General features: G+C 39.6%; 1 pseudogene; it reads right to left on the reverse strand.

The window, feature by feature from the left end:
- Nucleotides 1-5881: 5881 nt before the first annotated feature.
- On the reverse strand, nucleotides 5882-6114 carry LOC111727824 (annotated as a pseudogene).
- Between the last annotated feature and the right edge of the window lie 3458 nt (nucleotides 6115-9572).

The following is a 9572-nucleotide window of genomic DNA, read 5'->3' on the forward strand; positions in this document are numbered from 1 at the left end:
CATCGTTGTTTGGCGGCCTGGGCTGGATTCGAACCCGCCACCTTAGGTGTATGTGGCTGGCGCTTTAACCACTTGAGCTACAGGCGCCAAGCCAAAGTTAAGTTTTCAAAACATATTTTTGGGGGGACACATTCAAACCATGGCAATATGGATCAAGTAAAACTGATTCCTGAGATGCACAGATGCTTCAACAAATGCAAATCTAAATGTGATACCACACTAACAGAATAGACAAAATTACATGGTCATCTCAATAGATGGAGAATAAACATTCCACAAAATTTAACATTATTTCATAAAAAACCTCAACAAATTAGGTATATTCAAAATAATTAAGGATCATATATGATGAATCCACTAACAAAACTAGCATTATCCTGAGTGGGAAAAAATCGAAGGCCTTTTTTCTTTTTCTTTTTTTTTGGTGGGGGCGGGGGCAGGGCCAGGTTTGAACCCACCACCTCCAGTATATGGGGCCAGCACTCTACTCCTTTGAGCCACAGGTGCCACCCTGAAGGCCTTTTTTCTAAGACAAGGATGCTCACTTTCTCATTTTTATTCAATATAATACTGAAAGTTCTGGCCAGAAGAATTAGGCAAGAGGAAAACATAAAGGGTATCCAAATTGGAAAATGTAGTTAATAGATGACATGATTTTATATGTAGAGAGACCTAAAGATTTGATTTTAAAAAATTGATAGACCTGATAAACGAATGCACTAAAGTTGCAGGATACCAAGTCAACATACAGAAACCAGTAGCATTTATGTATGCCCACAATCTGAACAGTCTGAAAAGAAAGTCAAGAAAGCAATCTAGGACCAGCGCCCGTAGCTCAGTGGTTAGGGTGCCAGCCACATACACAGGGCTGGTGGTTTCCAACCCAGCCCCAGCCTGCTAAACAACAATGACAACTACAAAAATAATAATAATAAAATAACCTGGCATTGTGGCAGGTGCCTGTAGTCCCAGCTACTTGGGAGGGTGAGGTAAGGGAATTACTTAAGGCCAAGAGTTTGAGGTTGCTGTGAGCTGTGAAGGCATAGTACTCTACTGAGGGGCAATATAGGGAAACTGTCAAGAAAAGAAAAGAAAAGAAAAGAAAGCAATCTAATTTATAATAACTTTAAAGAATATAAGATACATGGAAATCAATTTGACCAAAGAAGCTAAAGATATGTGTGTGTGTGGGGATGTATGAAAAACTATAAAACACTGATAAAAGAAATTGAAGAGTACACATACATGTGGAAGGATATTTCATGCTCATGGTTTGGAAGACTTCATATTGTTAAAATGACAATACTATTCAAAGCAACTTACAGGTTCAATGTAATCCTTGTCAAAATACCAACGACAGTCTTCACAGAATTTTTTTAAAAAATCCTGCAGTTTTTATGGAATGGCAAAAGATCTTAATAGCACAAGCAATCCCAAGCAAAAAGAACACAGCTAGAAGCATAAATACTGACTTCAAAATTTTCTACAAAGCTATAGTAACCAAATCAGCATGGCAAGGTTCTGGCGTAGTAATAGACACATGGACTAATGGAACAGAATAGAGAACCCAGATGTAAATCCATGCATTTACAGCCAACTCATCTTCAATGTGGGCACCAAGAACATACAATCAAGAAAGGGCAGTCTATTCAATAACGGGGCTGGAAAAACTGGTTAACTATGTGCAGAAGAATGAAACTAGAACCTTATACCTATCTCACTATACACAAATATCAAATCATCATGGATTAAAGACTTGACTCTAAGATCTGAAACCAAGAGATTACTAGAAGAAAACATTGGAGAAACCTCTGGGTCCTGGACATTGGTCTGGGCAAAGATGTTTTGTGTAAGACTACAAAAGTACAGGCGACCAAAGCAAAAAGACAAGTGGAATTAAGCAAGCTACAAAGGAATTAAGCACAGCAGAGGAAACAATGAACAAAATCAAGAGATAACTCACAGAATGGCAGATGATGTTTGCAAACAACCCAACTAACACTGGATTAATAACTAGACTACACAGGGTGTATAGTCCTGTATAAGGAGCTTGAACAACTTGAACAAGAATGAAATAAATAATCCAATTAAAAATTTGGGCAAAAGATCTGTATAGACACTTCTCAGAAGAAGACAAACAAATGACCAACAGACATATGGAAAATGTCCAACATCACCAGTCATCAGAGAAAAGCAAGTCAAAACTACAATGAGATATCAATTCCCCTCAGTCAAAGTGGCTTTTATGAAAGAGGCAATAACAGATGTTTGTGGGAATGTGGAGAAAGGGAACCCCTCCTGCACTGTTGGGGGGAATGTAAATTAGCACAGCCATTATGCAGAACAGTGTGGAGAATCCTTAAAAACTAAAAACAGAACTTCTGTAAGATCCAACAATTACACTACTGGATATATATCCAAAAAAAAGGTAACCAACATATTAAAAATACCTCTGTAGGCCCACAGTGGCTCACACTGGTACTCCTAGCAATCTGGGAGGCTGAAGTGAATGAATCACTTGAGCTCAGTAGTTCAATAAGTAGCCCAGGGAAGAGTGAGACCCCCAGCTCTACTAAAAATAGAAAAAATTACCCAGCTGGGCATCCTGGCAGGCATCTGTAGTCCCTCTCCATTTGGGAGGCTGAGGCAGGAGGATCACTTGATTGAAGTTGCTATGAGCTATAATGACACCAAGACTCTCTAGCCTGGGGGCAAGAGTGAGACTGTCTCAACAAGAAAAAAAAAAAAAAAAAAAAAAAAAAGGAAATCCAAAGTGGAGAGAAACAGGTTTCCTGCCACTTGCTAAATCTGCTCCCGAGTATCTTTGAAAGCAGATTCTTTAACCTTTAGGCAGCTTTAGTCAAGCCTTTAGGCAACTTTACTCCTCACAGATATTTTGAGCACAATGTGAGCTAACTAGCTAAATGGTTCAAAATTTCTGACCTCCAAACAACTGTTAGATGATAAATGTTTGCTGTTAGAAGCCTCTAAGTTCTGGGGTAATTTCATATGCAGAGACAAGTAACTAGTGCACAGTGGGCCCACCCTTTTAGGAGAGCTGGGCAAGAGAAAGATGAGTCAAAGTCTTTTGTCAGAATCTTTAATTGGATATACTAATTAATATTGAGAGGATCAGGTCTTCCCAAAGATTCTGAAACGTGTAATTGCTTGACCCAGAATTGACACTGGTTTAGATATAGGGTGACAGCCATCATGTACTGTGTAGAAGAGCGTTCCCTACGAGAAGAGCTCAGACTGCCAGGCCAAATGGGTTGGGACTGGTCAGATCACAAAAATGGACTATTTTAAAGCCTGCTACATAAGGGAGAATGGATTATCTATAGAAGTTAGTATTTTACAGTATTTTTTTAAGTACTCATTTTTTCATGAAAAAAAGTTACAGTACTAGCTTCAAGCTTACTGAAACTTTTTTCTTTGTATTCCAGCACCCAGGAAAACCTGTTTTATGAATCAATATGAATAAAGTCTATCTTAAAAGACTCTTTAGATAGTTCATGTTGTGGGGTCCATGACACTTAGAAGGACCCTTAACCTGACCCTGGCCAAAAATATGGTCTGAAACTGGAGGCCAACTCCAGAATGACTTCTTTTACCTGGCTTGATCAAACCAGTGAACAGTCTGTATTTTCATGTAGTCACTTCTGCCATCCTAACACAGCGTAAAACCAATTAGTTTCTTTCTTTCTTTTTTTTTGTAGAGACAAGAGTGTCACTTTATCGCCCTCCATAGAGTGACCTGGCATCACACAGCTCACAGCAACCTGTAACTCCTGGGCTTAAACGATTCTCTTCCCTCAGCCTCCTGGAGTAGTTGGGACTACAGGTGCCTGACACAACACCCGGCTATTTTTTTGTTGCAGTTTGGCTGGGGCTGGGTTTGAACCCGCCACTCTCAGTATATGGGGCCGGTGCGCTACCCACTGAGCCACAGGCGCCACCCCTAACTAGTTTCTGATCAATGTGACCATTAATGGCAGATAAATCTTCATGGAGGTCTTTATTCTAATGAAGAGAGTTCAAGTTTGGCAGTCCTCTAGTGGCTCTGCTGACACTGAATGACCAGTGGAGATATTATCTTAGTGTTTCTGATAAAATCTCAATGTGTCCATATGTATTGGTCTTTTGTAGGTGTTGTCAGTTTCAGACTCACATTTTACTAAAGCGGATATCAAATTAACACATTTGGCTCTGAAGCCTGCTTGCCATTTGCCAAGGTTCATGCTGGAGCGTCATCTGGCACCTGGAGATTAGCTCGTCCATTTCCTCTGTTCAGGAAGTTTGTCACGCCCCAGCGCATACAACTTAAGCCCCAACCATAAAGATCGCATGTAACAGAAAAGAAATCATGGTCCCTCTAATAACTTCTTAAACTCATAATGTTACCCTGATTGCTTGACATTTTCCCACTTCTCCCAAATTCTGCTTCAACAATGTAAACACAACACCACAAGATGGCGCTCTTACAACATACTTTTGAGTTTGTTCATTCATGTAAAGTTTAATGTAAACGTGGATGAAACAATATCACTGCTTTTCAATTTATGCTGTCAGATTACAAAATTAATTTCATACAGAGCATTAACCTACTATAGGAAAATATAAATAACGTATGAAGGACACGGTCTTGCTTCTCTTCAACATTCTTATCCATAGTTTACCTTCAAAGTCTGGATTGGTAAACTATGGATAAGAATGCATATCTTACGCAGTAGCAATGTGTGACGACCAAACACTTGAAATGCGGTTCATTCCAACCCAAACGATGACGTACTGTAAATGTAAAACAAACACCAGGTGTTGAAGATTTAATAGGAAGAAAGACAAAATCCCATCAATAATTCATATATGGAATATGTGTTGAAATAATATATTGGATATATTTAGTTAACTATTATAAAGATTAAGTTTCCCTGTTAATTTTAGTGTGGCAACTGGAAAATTCAAAGGTATATATGTGACTAGTTTTATGTTTTTGTTTTGTTTTTGAGACAGTCTCACTCTGTTACCCTGGGTAAAGTGCTGTGGAGTCATAGCTCACAGCAACCTGAAACTCCTGGGCTTAAGCAATCTTCTTGCCTCAGCCTCCTGAGTAGCTAGGACTACAGGGACCTACCACCACACCTGGTTAGTTTTTCTATTTTTAGTAGAGACGGGTATAACTCTTGCTTAGGCCGACCTGGAATTCCTGAGTTCAAGCAATCCACCTGCCTTAGCCTCCCAAAGTGCTAGGATTACAGAAATGACCCACTGTGTCCAGCTTAACTTTATGTTTCTATAGGACGATGGTGGTCTAAGGTCACACAATCAGTCAGTACCAGATGAGTTTTTTCTGGCACCATAACCTAATACCTAGACTTCCCATACTTTAAAAAAATAAGTCAATTCTAGATAGGGAGATGAGAGGATATTTCCTAGAAAAATGAAGGAATAAACTTCATCTAAATAAACTGTTAACACTTTACTTTAGAACTCTCACCTCTCCTTGTTTTGTAGTAACTCACTTGTCATTGACCTCTGCCCCCATCTTCACTCTCAAACTAAAACTCCTGCTACCAAAGCAGGTCAAGTCCTTGTGTTCCTATTACCCACGAGGTGCTTAATAAATATATCTGGAACGAACGAATGGATGAGAAAACAACTAGATAGATATAGGCTGACTTCTCTGAGAATCCAATGCCATTAAACTTGGGGTTAGCCTCCATATTAGCAATACAATCTGATAGAATCCTTTTTATTACTATTAGAAAAATTTATTTAACAAAAATTTGAATATGAAAATGTACAAGATCCAATTTCGACATACCAGTAAATCAGGCTCCTTGAAGAGGGGACATGGATTTCTCTGCTGAACAGCCACTATTTATACTCGGTCCAAGGCTTCTAACGTGGTATTTCCTTGTATTACCACCATGCCAATGTTGTTCCATTGCCCACTAGTTGCCATCGCCACACATTCATCTATTACAAGATTCTAAGGAATCAAATCCCGGCAGTATTCCTTGGACATATCTGCCACCATTTAATTTTAATGGTAACTTCTTTTCCTTTTCTTTTTTTTTTTTTTTTTAGCTTGGGAGGGTGCGCTTTGCTCATGGTAAGTACTCCACCTGATCAAGGATGATCAGAACCGTAATTCACGGCTCGGCGCCTGTAGCTCAGCCGCTAGGGCGTCAGCCACACACCGGAGCTGGCGGGTTCGAAACCAGCCGGGGCCTGCTAAACAACGATGACAACTACAACTAAAAACCAGCCGGGCGTGGTGGCGGGCGCCTGTAGTTCCCGCTACTTGGGAGGCTGAGGCAAGAGAATCGCCTACGCCCAAGACTCAAGAGTTTGAGGCTGCTGTGAGCTGCGACGCCACCACACCCTACCCAGGGCCGTCTGCCCAGGGACACATAGCGAGACTGTCTCAAAAACCAAACCAAACCAAACCAAACCCGTACTCCAAACCCCTCGAGCGCGCTCCCGCGGGAAGCCGGACGTCTTGCGCCTGACGTCACGTATCCCGTTAGCCAATAGGCTTTCGGTCCTTTTCATCTCGCGATACTCAGGGGGTCTCCTCATAGACTCCTTTAAAAAGTTTTCTTTATTCCCTTCACTCAGGAGTAACTTTGCCCCTTCTTGCTGAGCTTTGAAGTCCACAAAGAACATAAGGTTAGTTTTGCAAAACAATTACCACGCGAATGGCTTTTTTGTTCTGCTTTCTAAGGCTTATTTCTTTGGTCCAAAATCCCCTCACATGTTCGAGACAGAAGGGAATGAGCTGCGCTTTGTTATGTATTTCGAAAGGCTTGGACTTTCTGCTCTTGTGAGGATTATAGAATAGACAGAGGAAGCGGGATGAAAGTGAAAAGGAAGGAAACTGTTCACTTCTTTCTTTTAAGCACTTATAGTTAAATATCCACTGTATTTTGTTAATGTATTTCTTTCTGTGTTGTCAGTATGCAAATGATGACTATAAACAGAAAAGCCTACATAAGTCATATAATAGATGTCCTGAACTTGTTACTATGTATTTCTCCAAAGTACTGTGGGGTAACAGTGTCCTAAAATGGAAAGAATGATTCTTTGCCACCAGGTATCTCTCTCTCTTTCTTTTTTTGAGACAGAGTCTCAAGCTGTCACCCTGGGTAAAGTGCTGTGGCATCACAGCTCACAGCAACCTCAAACTCTTGGGCTCAAGCGATTCTCTTGCCTCAGCCTCCCAAGTATCTGGGACTACAGGTGCCCACCACAACGACTGGCTATTTTGTTGTTGCAGTTGCTATTGTTGTTTAGCTGGCCCAGGCTGGGTTTGAACTTGGGCAAGTTTTCAACATTTATGAGTTTTAGTTTTCATATTTGTAAAGAGACAGTAACACTGCATATGTGATATAAGCATGGTAATTAAATAGAACATCTCTGGCATATAAATAAATGGAACTATTATAGTTTTTTTTATTATGGCCAAAAGGTTAATGCTTACACAAATCTGGATATTTATGATTGTCAAAATAATGTAGTCCCTAATTAAATAATTCTATAATTTTGATAGGACAAGAATAATCTCATACTAAATTTTCCATCACTTTTATTATTTACTCCTGAGAATGGAGAAGCTTTTTTGTCTTTAGTAAATGACCAGAGAAAGTAACTTTCTTACTAAAAAATAATTTTGTTAAAGAATGAACTGAATTGACCTTAAAATAACTTTAAAGTTCAGACTTGCAGGTTTACAGTTATTCACTTATCCATTCATTAAAAAACCACTTTTTGAGTACCTTCTATGTACTGTGAGGCATGCTGTGTGATGTCTAACATAGAATCTCTCTTAACCAGGTTTCTTTGGGAGAACTGAGCTCGAATAATGTAAGGTACCTATTATATACATAATAAATTTCCTCTTAGGGCCAGGGCATGGTGCCTCACACCTATAATCTTAGCACTCTGGGAGGCTGAGAAGGGTGGATAGCTTGAACTCATGAGTTCGAGACTAGCCTGAGCAAAAGCGAGACCCCATCTTTACTAAAGTAGAAAAACTGAGGCAAGAGGATTGCTTGAGCCCAGGAATTGGAGGTTGCTGTGAGCTGTGAGGCCACAGTAACCCAGGGCAACAGCTTGAGACTCTGTCTCAAAATAAATAACTAAATAATAAAAAATAAATAAATAAAATAAAGTTCCTCCTAGGGAACTAGAATAGAACCTGTTGTGCATCATCCATGAGGTAATTAGGAAAACAGTCATTCAAATGAGTTCCTGGGTTCTGTCATTCAGGTAGGAAGTCTAGTTAAAGTCTAGGAAGTGTGGGAGAAGACAAAAAGAAATACTAAATTAAAACAGAAGATGAAATAGATGCAAAGTAAGAAATATTACAGTAATAGAATGGAAAAAAATACTTCTAACAAGAGGATCAGAATAAGGAAGTTATTGAAGAGAATCATGAAGGATGAAAAGAATTGTCCTTTCCTTGTTCTCTCTCCTGCTTTTCAAAATGTGCAGATTATTGTGTTATACCCTGGGATTGATTCGAAGACCAATCAGTCAAGGAGCTTCTGTGGTTTGTGGAAAAGTGGGAGATGACTGGAGAAAAGTGCACTAGCAAATTACTGTGTGAATTCAGGGTGGGAATGTGGATGTCCTTAGTAGTTCCTCTGCTACTTTGAAGGGGGACTGTGAAGAAAAGTAATTTACATCATTTGTTTTCTTCACATAGTAAGAAAAAAGCAATATCTACTTCACTCTAAGAATTAGGAAAAGTCCACTGCAAACTTTTTAAAGACTTAGGAATAAAATGACAAAAAAGGAAACTCAGAGGTGTTAGAGATTCTGACAACCCAAAGAAGCTCCAGCATTGGGTGGCACCTGTGGTTCAAGGAGTAGGGCACCAGCCCCATATACTGGGGGTGGCGGGTTCGATTCCAACCCCGGCCAAAACTGTAAAAAAAAAACAAAACAACAACAACAACAAACCCCCCCAAAACTCCTCGTGCATTGATGACCTAAGTTCTGAACACATTTATACATTTATTTTTAAAAACTAACATTAATTATTTAAAAAAGTAAACTTATTTTTTAAGGAGAATATTCCACTACTTTAAAGAGTAATTGTTTTCCTTCTAGAGGATAAGTTAGATACACTTTAAACAAATGGAGGTTGATTTGCAGGAAGGTAAATGAGGGGATATAATGCAATGTCAGTGGATCTATCTTCTGGAAAGTCAATATTCTAGGCTCAAGGCATAAGAGATGGTGTTCTTCCTCTCTAGATGAACTAACATTTTACATAAAGTCAGATATTCTCATAAGATTGATGCACAAGGAATCTCTAATGCCACCACCATCTTCCTGAGACACTTAATAAGAAAGGGAGAGAAGAACCCTTTGCCTAGGAGGGTAGTTGAAGGTGACAGTTTGTCATAATTCCGGGCATACAGGGACTGGCAGCAGAGACACTCCAAGGGTCTCCTGGCCTCCAGGAAATGAGCAGCTTGTCACCGCTAGAACTGAATTGAAGGGAAGAGGGCAGAGGAACATAAGAGAACAACACTTCCCATTCTTCCTCAGCTGCCAAG

The sequence above is a fragment of the Otolemur garnettii genome, unplaced genomic scaffold (assembly GCF_000181295.1).
Source record: "Otolemur garnettii isolate 467f Iridium unplaced genomic scaffold, OtoGar3 scaffold00126, whole genome shotgun sequence".
Taxonomy (NCBI): Eukaryota; Metazoa; Chordata; class Mammalia; order Primates; family Galagidae; genus Otolemur; species Otolemur garnettii.